General features: G+C 39.9%; 1 protein-coding gene and 1 non-coding gene across 5 annotated transcripts in view; one reads left to right on the plus strand and one right to left on the minus strand.

The window, feature by feature from the left end:
- LOC127043697 (poly(rC)-binding protein 3-like) overlaps positions 1–16,701 on the plus strand; it is a 751,631-nt gene that overhangs the window by 259,829 nt on the left and 475,101 nt on the right. For all 4 annotated transcript variants that reach the window (XM_050937755.1, XM_050937765.1, XM_050937766.1 and 1 more), the window contains exon 2: positions 9,141–9,197. The gene's annotated coding sequence lies outside the window, so the exon portion shown is untranslated. The remainder of the gene's footprint in view (positions 1–9,140; positions 9,198–16,701) is intronic.
- LOC127046080 (U6atac minor spliceosomal RNA) lies at positions 3,304–3,431 on the minus strand. Its single transcript, XR_007772943.1, has one exon. It is a non-coding gene; the product is annotated as a U6atac minor spliceosomal RNA (small nuclear RNA).

Here is a 16,701-nt window from a genome sequence, read left to right on the forward strand (position 1 = left end):
ACAGATTCAAATGGTGTTTCTATGTGTATGAGAAAAGGGGCAGGGGAGAGGTTTGCTACACAGAAGTTGTACAGGATTGACCAGTACATTATTTCTCAGTAGTATTTTTTTACTTTTGGTAGCAGCTTTTTTTAAAATGGAAAAACTACTACTATGTCAAAAGTGATAAAAATTTTCATCAGCAGATCTTGCAGTCAAATTTGTACGGTGATTGCTTAATGGAAATCATGCTGGGTATTTTTAAAACTGGGTTATGCAGTATAACTTTGAATATTCTGTTTGACAAGGTTTTATCTGGTTCTCACAGCATAAAAAAATATATAACACTGTATTAAAATGAAGTTTGATCAAGAATTTTCATAAAAGGCCCAATTTATGAACATGGGCTGTTGGCTGATACATAAACAATTCTGATGGCAAAACCTGTTTGACATTTAAAGTAAACTAGATAAAATGAGTTTTACATTTTCAAAATGGCATCTACATCTTAGAAAACCGTTTTTCTACAGTGGTTCAATTAACATGGGGAATACTTGCAGAATATAATGACTATCACAGTCCACTGTAGTGTTAACTGACTTCTAAAGGTGTTTGTAATGGTTTTAATGGTGACATTGAAAAATTAATCATAGTTGTATTAATAAAGCAACTGCCAACTAGGGAAATTGCCAAAGCTGTTAAAATAGGCTTCACAACATGAAACAAATCATCAAAAAGTACAGGGGAATTGTTAGACTATAAACATTTTTATACATGGAAGATTTTGAAATGTTTTTAAAAGCTGGAGAAAGATGGAATAGGTTGGGTAGTCATGGGACATGAACATCATGTTGTAGAGGGCTCTGTAAAGGCTCCATCACTCACCAATTTACAGCACAATGTTGGAAACCTTAAAGGTTGCATCGTTTCACATCATTAAGGCAAAGTTCAGTGAATAGGTCTGCAATATAGCCAGATTATTTTCTATTATAAGCTTTAAAAATCAACTGGGGCCAACTTAAAGTCAATTTACCATTTTATAGGCAGCCAGGAGCAAAGAATGCAGGATGAGTGTAATATGAGGTGAGCAGGTGTATTGCTGAATTCTGCACTAGCTACTAGTGATGAAGAAACACTGCTGGAAGCCCTGCAAAGTTGGAATTATAGTAATCAAGCTTCATTGTTGACAAGGGCATGTGTTGCGGATGCAAGGTAGTCATGGGATAAATAGTAGAAAAACCTATGCAGACTGCACATTTGAAAACCTTTCATATTCAAAACAAGGAATACCATAGAAAGGATGTAGCTGAAAATAATACCAAGGGGGCGAGATCCTGGTCTCGTTGAAGTTTTGCCATTGACTTCAGTCAGGCCAGGATTTCATCCAAGACTCTTAATGTGGCTATCTATTATAAATATACATAGACGTGCTAGTATAGTGAACTGTTAAAAATTAGATTACTATGTGAGAAATGGAATAGGGGGATTAAAAGTGAATCAGAATGACAAGGGTTATGCATGTTGGATTAGCAGGATAATAGAGGGTTTGCTGATAAGATTTATGGTAATTTCAAAGTCTTTATAGTACAGGCTGTAATATCCATATAATGTTATCAAAACAGATGAAGGACCACACCCTACATATTGTGCTTCCACTTCCCATGGGAGTTTTGGGGGCGCAGTGAATGCAGGACCAGATGCCAGTAAGATTCTCTCTATTACGGTTATTAATTTGAAAATGTGATATGTGGTTTGAACTCGTAAACTCTCTCGTACTTGCTTTTCCTTGCTCTTTCACTCTTTTTACCCTTTTTCCCTCTTGGGTATGGCCAATTGCATTGCTAAATGCTGCTGAGGCTTGTAAGTCTTTGCTTTGTAAGTCCATGTATGGCTATTAGCCAGTATGGGCAGGGATGGTGTCCCTGCCTCTGTTTGCCAGAAGCTGGGAATGGGTGATAGGGGATGCATCACCTGATTGCCTGTTCTGTTCATTCCCTCTGGGGCACCTGGCATGGGCCACTTTTGGAAGGCACGGTATTGGGGTAGATGGACCTTTGGTCTGACTCACTGTGGCCGTTCTCATATTATCTATGTACAATAGTCAAAACAGCAAAGAATCCTGTGACACCTTATAGACTAACAGACGTTTTGGAGCATGAGCTGAGGAAGTGGGTATTCACCCACGAAAGCTCATGCTCCAAAACGTCTGTTAGTCTATAAGGTGCCACAGGATTCTTTGCTGCTTTTACAGATCCAGACTAACACGGCTACCCCTCTGATACTTGTACAATAGTCAAACGTGCATTTGTGCTGTCCAAGTGAAAGTGGCTGAGTGTGAAAGTGAAAAGGTGATTTACATCAGTGTTGTAGTGTCAGACAGTAATAAAACACTGGAAGACTGTTGGACACACGTTATATTATATAATTATAAACTATATAATTGAAGGCAGTTGAGCTTGTGTGCAGCAAGCTGTTATTTACCAATCATCTCTTTCAAGGCTCATTAAACACAGATTTATACACAAAATAAAAGCTTAGCTCTTTAGTGGCTGAATGTGGTGGCATTTATTCACAAAAACATAATACGTGGGCCTAATGCTGTCAAAATCTATAATGGATGTAGTCAATGATTGTTAGTGAAGTTGTTCAATGGGACTCTGGGAGAGCAATGATGAGATATTTGCCTTAACGAAAGACCTCATTTCTGGGGTTTTATTTGCATGTCCATATTGTAAAGCACAAATTCCCTGATTATGGATTTTGAGATCTGAAAGGCAGGACTACCCTAAAAATCATGGAAGTGTTTTAAAATGCGGGGCAGACTTCTTTCAAAGATTTCACCAAGAAGTGTTGCATAATCTTAACCTTTCTAAAATTCTGTAATTCTTCAGTGCCATACAAATTCAGTGGGGGAGAAAAATCTTGTGTTTTTAGCATACTTTTCTTCTTTCTTTTACCTGGTATTCCAGCCACCATGACCAGTTTGGTAAACACCTTTTATAAACATAACCCATTTTTTTTAACTTAAGAAAATATGTCCACAGAATGCTTTGTCATCTTTTCCAATGGCTTTTTGGATTTAGAGAGAAGAAATGCAAAATGAAGCATATTATAATGCATGTTGGTTGAGGCTCTTAAAATCATAGAATATCAAGGTTGGAAGGGATGTCAGGAAGTCATCTAGCCCAATCCCCTGCTCAAAGCAGGACCCAATCCCCAGACAGATTTTTGCCCTAGATCCCTAAATGGCCCCCTCAAGGATTGAACTCACAACCGTGGGTTTAGCAGGCCAATGCTCAAACCACTGAGCTATCCCTCCACTCAAAAAAAACTTGGCTAGATGCCATGAAGTAAGTGGCAATGCCTTAACCATATATGTGTTGTAAAGGTCACTAGGACCTCTTCCATCCTTATCAAGGGGAGTGCTAACCTTCTGTCCTTTCATACAAGAGTTTGACCATAATTCCGCAAAGTTTTGAGTGCCAAAAGTTTGGCATCTAAATTTATATTTAGACACTTATTTAAGTGGCTTGACTTTTTAAGTGCTGAGCGTTCACAGCTCCCACTGACTTTTTTTATATACATGACTATGAAACCCCAATATAAGTAACCAAGAAAATTATCTAAATAGTGCCTGCAAATCTCATCTCAAACTGTGACTGTTAGAATTTAAAAATATAGCTCAGCAATACAGAATATCTGACCCGTATGTACTAGATTAGCTTTTGTGTAATTTCTCAATCCACATTTAAGTTTTAAATGTTCTGCTTTTGAAAGCTTTTCCAAGTATGCCATTAGTTCCAGACCCATTTTCTCATTCTTCGTCACATTTTCAACTAGCAATTCTCCCTGGTTTGACTTGTGGCAATTCCGAATGATAGACATGCTGCAACTGCTAGAGTTAACATTCTTTAACTGGAGATCTTGCATAATACTATTGCAGTGTCTTCTCTATCCTTCTGAAATCCCTACTTCTGGATTACTACATGACATCACTGCTGACCTCAACACTGGAGTGCCAATCTGACAACACAATAGTGTTTTTATTCAGAAATACAACTATCCCTTGCTACTTCACACCTTGCTACTCCACAAATCTGACTTCAGAATATTTAGTTTAGTTTAAACTATCACAGTTCATTACAAGTCACATCACAAGTAAAGTGCAGCTGACTAAAGTGCAGCTGTACGTGAAGCATCATAAAGAGTTCATTCATTGTAGAAACTGTGCTTTAGTTTGGGATGTTTGAGATCCAGATTCAAATTTTCCACATTGAGCTTTTTAAAACATAAACAAATCTATTTGCTATTTTCCCCAAAATGTGTTTAATTTGCAGTGGTTCTCAGTCATTTTATGGGAATTAATGAAGTCCAGCTATACCACCTACCTCCTAGAACACTGCTATCTTTTCTGTGTTTAGAGAGAAAACAGTGCCAAACACATGTTGGACAAGAATTATATTAGCAAGCTGACAAATCCCAGGTTAACAAAAATACCATTTGGTTCAATTTTTTAGTAAGACTGTTTTTGCTTTAGATTTTAAAATTATTGAATATTTTCCTTACTATCATAGGGACAAAGTCTTCAGAACGTTGCACCTACTTCTTTACAAAGTGAGTGTAAAACTCTACCAGATCGGCACAGTGATGTTTTTGCACTCTTGTTATAATCACTTTGCACAAGGGTAATTGGCTACACATGACAAAAGGCAGTGGAGAATCAAACCCCAAAATTACTAGATTTCTGGCTCATGTTATTAGTGTCTAAATATCATTGCTGGCTAGTAGCTTTTTCCCTCATAGTTTGTAAATACAGCTTTTTGGACAAATGTTCACTTTACAGAACTCCACTGACAACTCCATTAGCAATGTCTGTAGCATGGCCAAAGACTAAATGGATTATAGGGAATGAAATTCCTTTTGATTCTGAATATGGATGAGGCACCTTAGCTGGGAGCAGTGTGGGGGAAGCTTACATTGTTGCTGCCCATGCTGTGTCTACCTCCTGGTGGATAAATGAGCACTAGCTTCTGCTCTATCTAATGCTTTTGTCATTTCATGGTTAGGAAAGAGAGTCAAGTGTAACGTTCTCATCCACTTGACCGCAGGTGTTAAGTAAGTCACTTTGTGTGGCATGCAATAAAATAATCTTACCATGTGCTCATCTTCTCTGGTTTTAAGATTCTTTACAGCAGTCACTGTTTTAAAATCAGCATTTACTCACCATTATCGTACACTGCAGTAACTTACACACCTCCAAGCCTAATGATGTTTTCTGTGGGATGGGGCTAAAGGATAAGAATTATCCTAAAATTCTTCTTTTCTTACGCAGTCACTCACTCTTCCTGATACCTTGCAGCATGGTTTCCTTGGAATCTTAATGCTAATGTTTGCCTAGTTGGTGTTTAAATGATGGAGCCAACTTAATGTTGAGGACATCATTTTTTCCTAGTACTGAAGTAAGGGGAATGTTGATTCAAATCTTGCACTGGTCTAAAAAGAAAAAAAATAGAGAGACAAGGTGGGTGAGATTATATCTTTTATTGGACAAACTTCTGTTGGGGAGAGAGACAAGCTTTCAAGTTTACAGAGTTCTGATGTGAAGAAGCTATGTAAGCACGAAAGCTTTTCTCTCTTACCAATAGAAGCTGGTCCAATCTCTTCCACCTTGTCTCTCTAATATCCTGGGACCAACACGACTGCAACACCACCACATACAATCAAGATGACACTACAGAGTGGAAGCGTTATTAGAAATCATATTCCTAAAGAGACTATGGAATCAAAAGCATAAGAAACTTTCTCTTTGGGTCTTGGTGAGCATCTGTTAAAGATGAAATAGAAATATCAGAGAGACAACAGTGTGAATAATATGATTACTTACTCACTTTTGTTAATGCTTTTTTAGATCCTCAGATGAAAACAGTTATGAAAGTTGCAAATATGATGATTATTACAGAAAAGCCCAGTTCTGCATTTTTGTCACCTGCTGTCCCCCCAATTGAAGTTAATGAGAATTTTTGAATGTGGAAGGAGACCAAAATAGGGCCCCTTGAATTCTGCAAAGAAAAACTGGGAAGCAACCAGATGGCTTAAATTGCCCACCACCAATAATTGTGAAAGTCAGAACTGTAAAGGTTTCCAGGAATCTAAGGCAAACATTGCACCAAAACCGTTTCATTTACAGAATTAAGGGAATAGAAAACAATTTATCAGTGATTATATAGTTCACAGACAGGAAAACATCACCTTTTGGATTGTTCTCTTAAAAGCAATGGATACATTTTAAGTTGCTCAGCAGAGCTTTGTTCAGTTGACCAGAGGCTCATCTATTTCAATAACAAAAGATTCCCTGGGAAAGTTCCTTTTTACAGCAGAAACTGAGGTAGATCTGCAGAAAAGTAAACATCAGGTACAAGACTCTGTTCATTACTATGGTGAGAGGCATGTACCTGTTCTTAGATAATGTCAGAAACTTGAATTTTTAACTGGCCCAATTGGAACTTCTACACCCACACAAAAATGTCTGCTGAAAAAATCCACGTTTATCCCTTTTGATGCCACACAAGCAGTCTCTGACCACATTGCCCTGGAGCTGATTCACTGACACATTACAGACCAGAGCTTCTTTAATAATAGTGTTAATCTTTATACCTTTGTTTCCATGATGCTTTGTTTAAAAAAGAGCTTTTTTCATAATGCACATGTTGACACAATTAAACATCTTTGTATATGAGCACTGAAATGATGGACAATGAGAAGGTAGTAAAAGAATTGTGCACTCTGCTGAATTCTCTAATTCTGCAGCTAGAGGTTCTGCTCTGGATTCCATTCAGGTTTTGCAATTGATTGCAGTGGGAACTGGCCTTCAAGTAGGGAGATTACACCTGTACCAGTAAGAGGCTGCTATCCTTCTGTGAGGGAAGGCGAAGACTGGGTTAATGTAGGATAAACCGAAAAAGAATAACTTGCTGCATAAGTCAGGCCACATTTAGAGCCTTTTAAATTTTTGTAATTCTCCTACCTTTTCTTAGTTTATCTTGAATCTGATCTCTAATCTCAATGAAGTAGAATCAGCTAAACAGTTCAGGGCAACTGATGTGGATCCCAAGTAATTACAGAGACAGTGAGTACAATACATGTGAACTCTGTGCAGGTATACCATTGGATTATATATATTGCATGTTCCTAAATCCACAGAGTAAATATTTACATTTCATTTACTGTAATGCCAGCAGAAGCTTGAAATATAACTTAATCCCATTGTCCAGCTATGCTGGAAGAACGCCAGGAGGTAATAATGTAAAAGTTCCCGGCAATCAATGGCACATGGTTAAAACAGGTCTGCTTCATAGCCAATGGTACACAAGGGAGTGATGTGGCCAGCATCACATTAGACTGTCTTTGAATGCCCTAATCTGATGGATCAAGTACCTATTTTGCAGTTGGGTGAATTGGAGGTGGCCTTTCAGAAGGAGAGGGAGTAATACTTGAACCCATAACCTTCAAACAAGGGCCTTAACCACTCAGCCACCATATGGGGTTTTAATGAGGCTCTCTTAAATATCTGAGAGTACCTGGAAAATAGATTGGACAGTGCAGGTCATCACAATTTCCATAATCCCTAACATATACTCGGGGGGGGGGGTGTGCTGCCATCAGCCCTCCCCATTTCCAATCTAGTCCTAAACACCATGCTGCTGGGACTCCACCATGTCCCTCATATGTGGGTGCTAGAAAGGAGGGGGATTGACATTCCATTGTAAATGTAGGAGCACTGAACTCATCAATTGTATCCAGTCACCATATCCATTCCATAATGATTACTTGCACTGGACATCTACTGCAAGGAGGCACCAGCAATTAGCTCCCCTGATCCTAGACAGGTTCACAGATATTTACTGATATCTTCTTTAATATCAATCAAAAATAGATCTGTTCCCTAGTTGGATAGGTATATCCCATCCTTGATGACTATCTCCAGGTACCTAATAAAATATGCCTGGCTGAGAAATTACCAGCCCCTCTCCTTCTCCTCCCCTCCCCCCCCCCCCCCGCAGTAAGAATTTGGCCACTTCCATGTTCACATACCTTGTAACCTTATTGACTCACGGAGACTTCACAGCTCCCTGCCACACTCTGCACTGAAACATGTCAGACCAAATAATGGTCACTCCCAGTTTTACATTAGTACCACTCCAGTGATTCCAGGAGAACTGCACTGGTGTAAAACTGCTTACACCCCCTTACCAACTCCTAATTAAAATGATTCAATATAAGAAAGTAAAAGTACTAGACTGAGTAGTTTTCTGGGGAGTGGGTTGGCAAAGGTGGAATTAGTATAATAAAAATCATTCCTGGCCACATCACTATCTATCCCTACTGATTTCCCTTTCCTCTTCTCTCTTTCTCATCTGCCCTCCCTCTTGCTTTCCTACGCCTTCCTTTTTTGTTCGTTAGAGAGAAGTTATTACAGACCTTTTAAAAATGAGCAAAGACAAGGCCAGAAAGAGGGGAGAAGCCACAGCTCAGCATTATTGCCGGTTATTATTCATTTTAGGATCCACTCTGCTTTTTTTGTGAACAGCCTTGAATTCTGCCATATTAGTTGGGGCCATGGAATTTCAGTCAGCTGCAGACCTTGAGTCATTACTGTGTTCGGGTGTATGGGCAGCCAGATATGATACAAGACCACTTACAACATTTTTACCTTAAATTCTTGGAGGGAGGTTTTCAAAGAGCACCTAGCACACCAAGAATTTAGGTGCATACACCCAATTGAAAGTCAGTGGGCTTTGGGTGCTTTTGACAGTCTCTCCCTCAATATACCTCTGAAGATCCAATCCTGTGATCTTAATTCTGGAGAGAGAGAAAAAAACAAAACAAAAAACCCACATTGATCTCAGTGGCAATTCTCCGAGTAAAGATACAAGATGGTCCCCTGGATGGCAATGTGATATTATTTGTGCACATTTTAATATATAAAGAACGTTAATGCGTATATCTATGGTAGAAAGCAGCAAAAAGTTTCAGGATGCTCAGCTCCCTGTGCAAGGCTTTTCCCCTGAAAAGCTTGGTATTTATTAACCTGGTATAAAGTTTTATGAAGTATAGGTCAATATTTTGTTATAAGAGAAAACTTATTACTTCATCTTCTACAGGTCAGATTTTCTTCAGACTGAGAAGGAGTTGTAGCACATGAGGATCTGATACAGTAGGTAAGTTGATTTCAATTCTCTCTCATCTCTAACTTTTAGTACTTTGCTGACTGGTACTGGCTAAACTGAAAATTTTACTCTCAGTTACCCTAGTGCAAATACAAAGTAAAACGATTGATTTACATGGGTGTAATTGAAAATGGAATTTTAGTCAGTGTTTTTTTTCAGAATGAAATTGCAGAAACAATAATATTATTATTAAACTTGCTTTTAGCCATTGATTACAGACACTAAGAAATCAACAGAAGAAAAATGGTTTCAATCCAGTCTGTTGTTGAAATAAATTAAAGTAAAAATATTTTTTATGGGAAAGGATCTTATCTCATGGCTGCTCAGAGGATCCACTGTAATTGATGTACTGTAACCACGCTCAGAGTAATAACAATCCCTTCCAATACAGCAATGCCGCCGATGAGGTTAAATTACTTAACAGCACAGTTTGTCCTTTCTGCTCTTTCCTACTGACCCTGTCGGCTTATGAATCAGACAAGCTGTGCTGAAAACAATGTATCCAAGCATGTAGCCAGAAAATAAATGAGAGATTGATGTAAGGGTGGAATTTTATATTGTGCCGATCATTGAGTTCTACAATCCAGGGCAGTTGTTTAGTGCTTAGAATTTAGAGTTATGGATGTGTTTTGGCTCATGGTCATGGAACAATGCCATGGTCAAGCTGAAATCTCCCTTAACCTGCAATATGTGTCACTGCTTGGGTTCCAGAGTAACAGTGGAGAATAATTTGAAAGGATTAAATTTAATCATGACATGTGGCTCTAGAAATGGCTTGTGGTGGTATCAACCACTGTGAAAATCTTTAGTGTATGGGTTGTGGTGATGAGAAGCACTCTAGTTCTCTGGCTTCCTGTGGGATTGCCTGTTATGTCACTCAAACAGATGAATTGTGGGAGAATGTATTTCTTTTGACAGAGTCTGGCAAATAAAGCTGAATTAAACTCATGGTGGAAGTTTCTTAAAACACAATACAAAGATGGAAAAGATAAATAGCTTTTAGTTTGGCATCTCTGCAAGTCCAGCTTAAAGTCCGTTAGTAAATTTTGTTTAGTGGCATCAATGCTTGAGACCTTCAATTTGCAGAGCTTTCAATTGTTTTAATTTTCCTAAGTACAAAATATACATCCCTGACATAAATCACAGGGTTGTCTATTTACAATATGTGTAGTGGTATATATAAAATTGTTACAGTAGTGATTAGAGTGAAGGTAGGGAAAAATGTGATTGCTTTCTGTACAGAACTAAACATGAGGACAAATCTATGGAATTGCACTCAGTACTTCAAAAAAGAAACAAAATCTTGTGCATGTGCATGGACTTAATCCCTCCATCACATAGAGGAAACATTTTAGTTCCTTTGTCGCTGCACAATAATTGTCTGTTTCTCCTTTTTATTTTCCATGCATGTTGATCTAGGCAACCACGACGTGATTTTTGAACTACATTTTTTTCTAAAAATGTCAGTATATTTCTATTGCATTCAAGGAACAATCTAGACACTAATTAATTAATACCTAAAATGATACCTGTAAATCTCTATCAATATTAAACAAAATAGAGCTCATTTTGCCCTGATGTACACTCTATACAACCAGACAGAGGCCAGTTCAACCAACTGGTATTCAATGGAATTGTTTGGATTGCAAATTGCTGGAGAACATTTGTAGCCTAGTTGATAAGGTGCCTGTTTTTGATTTCAAAGACACTGAATTCAAAGCCGCCTGGGATTTTTGTAGTAAGCCGCTGTGTTAATTCTGTCCATCAATGTGTTTCCCTCTTAACTTTTTTTAGAGGGGGTGGGGTACGTGTGAAGTATATAATTTAATTCAAGATATAATTACAAACTGTGGCCTGACCTTGCAGTCCTTCAATAGGAGATATGCACATATATATGTACAAACATGCAGAGCCCTGTACATTAAAGGCAGATGTGCTTCACAGACATGCTGTATCAGAGGAGTGATCTTCAAAATATCAGACTGAATTGATAACTGACACATCTCTCCATTTCTACATTGCTTCTAATAATGTGGAATTAGTGACAATCCTAATGCCAGAAAATGCCCTCTGCAGGGTCTTAGGAAGTCAAGGAGAGGGAAAGTGGTGGCCTACAGAAGAGGGGCTGACCCCCTATGCACAAGAGATGAGATCTGTTAGTGGAGAGGAACTTCCATGTGTGTATCTTCAAAGCAGGTCTTGGCCCATCATTGTTATTTATCTGTAATATAAAGAATACGTTGGTACTTTATAGCCAGATACTTGCTTTGAAGATCTTAGAATCTAGGGGACTGATCCTGCTCACACTGATGTCGGGGACCAAAGTCCCATTTACTTTAATTGGAAGACATTCTGTCCTAGTAGGCCATGCTCAAATGCCAGGGCAGGAGGTGAACTGGAAGGAACAGCAAGCAATGTGGATGTAACAATGATGTTAGTTTCATGATGATTGTTTGGATTTTATATTTTGAATATTTTTTTTATTTTTAAAAATAGGGGAATGGATGGGAATATCAGTGGTTTGGTCTCAGTGGGGAGAGGGCTCTAGGGTCTTTTGGAAATATAACGAGGAGGCATGGCAGACTTGGTCAGAAAGCATTTCTCATATGGAAAAAAGTAGAGAGCTGAGAGGGAGAGGAATAATCAATTTGGACTGAAGAAACCAGTTACACGTGGGGTTAAAATAAGGGAAAGTCAGGGAAAAGGCAGCTAAAAGCAGAGGGCAATTCTCCTTCCCCTCAGCACAGCTTATACCACCACTGCCTCCTCGGCTGGTGTGATGATTAGCTCCCCCTCATTTCATTCTACTTTAACCACTGGGCAAGTGGCTTGCATGGGACGAAGGGGACAAGAAGATCAGAAGGGGCTGAGTTTAGAGAAGTGAACAGGAGCCAGGTTTATTTAGGCCCTTGAAGGGGATAGGACAAGGAACACGAATTTCATGCCAATGTGGTGGAGACAATTGTCAAACCTTGCCAAAGTGCTGGAAAACAAAGCAGTTTCCTGATGTGTGTGTGTTATAGTGAAGAACTAGCATCCAGATATTAAGAGCATTAGAGATACTGAACAAGTTAAACTGTGGTATTGACAATGACGCACGGGTGCAGTTTCCAGCAGTGTTCAAAATTTGATCCATTGTGGAGCATAATAACCCAAACACCATGAAAGTCAATGGCACTTTGCTTTAAATGTATATAATGTAGTAGAAGATCCTTCGTAGTCCTGTGGTTGCTTATTTTAGAAATTGACACTGAAAAGAAGCTCCCCTAAAGCATATTCTGCTGGCCCTTGTTTTCATTTACATATAATCTTTCAAATGCTAGTGGTTTTTTTCTTTGTTTAGCAATGATTTATCCAGAATAACTGTGAACACTTGAATGTATATAGAAATAGCAAGGTTTTCACCTTTAATTTTGCTTCTTTGGTTTTATTCCTTGTTATATCACTTTGATGTTGCTTATACAGTGGCTATCCCAATTACTAATCACCAGTGTCACTATTGCAGTTCAGATCCTGTGCCATGAGTATTGTTCCTCACAGGGCTGAACTGGTGAATTAAAGAAAACCAAAACAAACCATAGTGAGGACAAAACCTCTGAAAATGAAGTCATTTGTGTTCAGTTACTGATGTTTTGTTCCTGTTGCTGGCACTCTGTAATATGGGACGAGTGAATAAAATGTCAGTAAAATTAGCAACCTGGCATATGTGCAGTAAATACTGAAGATTGGATGTTCTTTATTTTGTTTTTTTCGTTAATGAGGCACTGCCTAATATATCATTATTTTTCTTCCTGGTTTTATAGCAGCCACACTTTTTAATGTTAATAGTTCCTAAAATACTCCAACACAGGGGTAGGCAACCTATGGCACATGTGCCGAAGGCGGCACCCAAGCTGATTTTCAGTGGCCCTTACACTGCCCGGGTCCTGGCCACCGGTCTGGGGGGCTCTGCATTTTAATTTAATTTTAAATTAAGCTTCTTAAACATTTAAGAAACCTTATTTACAGTACATACAACAATAGTTTAGTTATCTATTATAGACTTAGAGAGAGAGACCTTCTAAACGTTAAAATGTATTACCGGCACACGAAACCTTAAATCAGAGTGAATAAATGAAGACTCAGCACACCACTTCTGAAAGGTTGCCGACCCCTGCTCTAACCTATTCGTTAAATTGAGCATTCTCCCCTGGTCATCACTTCACAATGTTATGTTTGTTTATGTAACCCTTCTGCCGGGGGCGGGTCGGTAGCAACAAGGGTCAGATTCAATATCTAGGGGATCCTCTTAGTAGTACAACACAGAACTGGTTTGAGTCCCCACCCAGTAATCTGGGAAAATAAACACTACCCCTGGGTGTCTCTGAGAGGCAGTACTTCCCCTCTCACAAGCACTGAGTTGGTGTATAGCAAAGACAACCTTTAATAAAAAGGGAAAAGGAACCCAGCGTTATTTGGGGAAAACTCCACATCCATGATTTGAAAGTGTGTAACTATAAGCAAACACTCACCCCTGGTAGCTGGGCAGTGCCCTTTGCCTCAGTTTCTTACCTTTACAGTGTGAAAGTCTGACAACAAATATTCCTTTAACATATCACTCCCCTCTCCCTCCACTGCACCCCACTCTCAGTTGGTTGTCCTGAGTCAGCAAAGACCCAGAGTCCAGGTGACTCCACCTCTGAATCCACCTTCCGCACCTGAAAAAGGGGGGAGAGCATCAAGCAATGCTACTGCTGCCTCTGCTCACTGCCACCTCTGCCACAATTCTCTCTGCTGCTATCACTGCCACTTCTGCAGTGCCACATTCTGAGGCTTCCCTGCTTAGTCCAGCTCTGAGTGTTTTCTCTGGATAGCAGGGAATGTCTGGGCTACTGCCTCTTTGTTGCCTTTCACTGCAACACCATCCCCGTTCCAGGGCTAGGGCTTAGCCCCTAGACCTGCTCGTCAGTGACTGCAGCTCTAGTAATCACTGACCAGAAACAACTCCCAACTGAATACAACCAGCTCTGTCTTTAAACACAGGAAAGGGAGAGGGGGGGGTCAAATGGTGTCTAAGACTCTTTAGACAGAGTCCACACCACCAGGTGGGAACACTGTCCCCCGCCCCCTTTCATCTTTCATGGGATTTGGCCTCTGGTTAGCAAGTGAGGCTCAATTTAGGGTGACCCCCTTAATCAGGGCATTAAGTACAGTTCTGCTGCTTTTCACTCATACAGTAAGGGTAACATTTTATTACCCCTGCATTAAATACTGAAATGAACTGTAACCCAATACTGGCCAAAATTGATCACTTTGGCAATGCAGGTCTGTCTGCTGATCATAAAGGCAGAGTAGATGTGTCCAGGCAAATATGGTCTGTTCCTGAAGTCTTTTTATCCAAGGCATTACTAGATGTATAGGTGCCAAATTCCACTGTTCCTAGTGGGTGTTCGACCCCGCCCCTGGCCCCACCCTTGCCCTGTCTCCATTCCACTCCTTTCATAAAATCCCCTCCCCACCTCTTCTCCCTCTCCTCCCCTGAGCGCACTACATTTCCACTCCTCCCCCTCCCTCTCAGCATGCCACCAAATAACTGTTTGGCAGCAGCCGGGGGGAAGCACTGGGAGGTAGGCGGAGGAGCAGGGATGTGGCATGCTAAGGGGGAGAAGGTGGGGTGGGAGCTGAGGGGAGCTTGGCTGCCAGTGGGTGCAGAGCACTCACTAATTTTTCCCGGTGAGTGCTCCAGCTCCGGAGCACCCACGGAGTCGGCGCCTATGACTAGATGTCAGGGAGAGCTCATTCGGATCCTGCTTACATCCAGGTAAATGTTCTGTTTATGACCTGGGGGCACAGCCTGTGCTGAGGGAAGGGTAGAGCAAGCCTTCTTCAGGGTGAGGTCCGTGTGAAATTCTGTCCCCTACCTCCTTTCAGTAAGTGCAGAACATTCCCCCTGTGTATGCCTGGTCAGCTCCATAGGCTGGTGGAGCAATGTGTGGAGCCAGGTGCTTGCCTCCTGCTCATCAGTCTTCCACCTTTTGTGGGTGAGTATTGCCCAGAACATGCATAGAGGGAGCAGTCCCTGCTCTGCTGGGAACATAGGGACTGCAATTATTCTTGTTGGTTTGGTACCTCTAACCTTTTATTTTTGAGTTCCACCCCCATTACGTTTTAATAAGACTCTCAGTCCAAAACACTGCGGTGAGAGCTTTTTGTCTGTATGACTGCATCCAGTGTGCTATGCTATTTCTGTAATGTTGCAGGACATGGTGTATTGAAGGAGACCCATTCTTCCTCTAATATTCTTTCCCAGTTATTCTACATGTACTTATGCCAATGAGGTATAATGATGTCGGAGCTATGCCTAATTAGCAATAGATCCTCTTTTTGTTAAATCTCTTCTTCCTTCTCCTGTGTTTCTTTTTGAGATTTCCTTGTAATAAGTCAATTGACTTCACATGAAGTGACAAAATGTCTTAGTTTACAGGAAAGGAATAATTGAAATTCTTGTAAACCACTGAATGTTCCCTAATAATTCATCATAAGATAACCAAATCCCTCTCCTGAAGATCTAAGATAACATACTTAGCTTTTTCTGTCATTTTCTTTTGCCATGTTAGTAATTCTGAAGATATTGTTGGGTAACTTAAGAGTAAGTGCTTTGTCACATCAGGACATTGATGTGCATAATTGTGTTCTGTTTACTTGCTTGGCTGAATAAAAGACCTTAATTGTTCTTATTTTACATTTGATTGTGCACCAGATTCCAGAATGCAGGAATACCACTGGTTGAAGGGGAAAAAAAAACAACCACCACTCCTCCCACAAATGCACCTCACTCCCCAGTTACCTTATATTTTGATTGCCACAGCTATTCTCATTAAAACTTGGGTATTCAACCACTTTGTTCTTTTCTATATTTTAGTTATGACAACAACAATCTTTACTTTACAGTGGCATAGGGAAAGATAAGAGAGAAGTCCTGGAGGCCAAATATAGGCTACTAGGTAAGAGATTGAAGTCTAGGACCTCCATGTTAGCATTCTTTGAAATAGTTCCAGTTCCACATGCAGTTAGATGGGCAGAACTGCAGGGTCTCAGTGCATGGATGAGATGATGGTGTAGAGAGAAGGGTTTTATGTTTATTATAACCTGGGGAGCCTTTTGAGAAAGGAGGAGCCTATGCAGCAAGGATAGGCTCCACCTAAACCAAAACAGCACCAGACTGCTGGTATGTAAAATTAAAAAGGTCATAGAGAATTTTAAAACTAAAGTCTGGGGAAAAGCTGACAGCTGTGGAGGAGCATGTGATTTGGCTAGATACATCCCATCCCATAGTGGAGGATCTATTAACAGGGATTCTCTACATCCTAGTAAAGAGGAGAGGATGGAAGTTGATAAAGTACAGGTAGGAACTAAAGAGAAACAGTCAAATGAAAAATAGTCCCTTTCAATTACATCACATCAAGAAAGACAACTAAAGAGAGACAAATTTTGAAAGTGCTTGTGTATAAATGCT

The sequence above is a fragment of the Gopherus flavomarginatus genome, chromosome 2 (genome assembly GCF_025201925.1).
Source record: "Gopherus flavomarginatus isolate rGopFla2 chromosome 2, rGopFla2.mat.asm, whole genome shotgun sequence".
Classification (NCBI taxonomy): domain Eukaryota; kingdom Metazoa; phylum Chordata; order Testudines; family Testudinidae; genus Gopherus; species Gopherus flavomarginatus.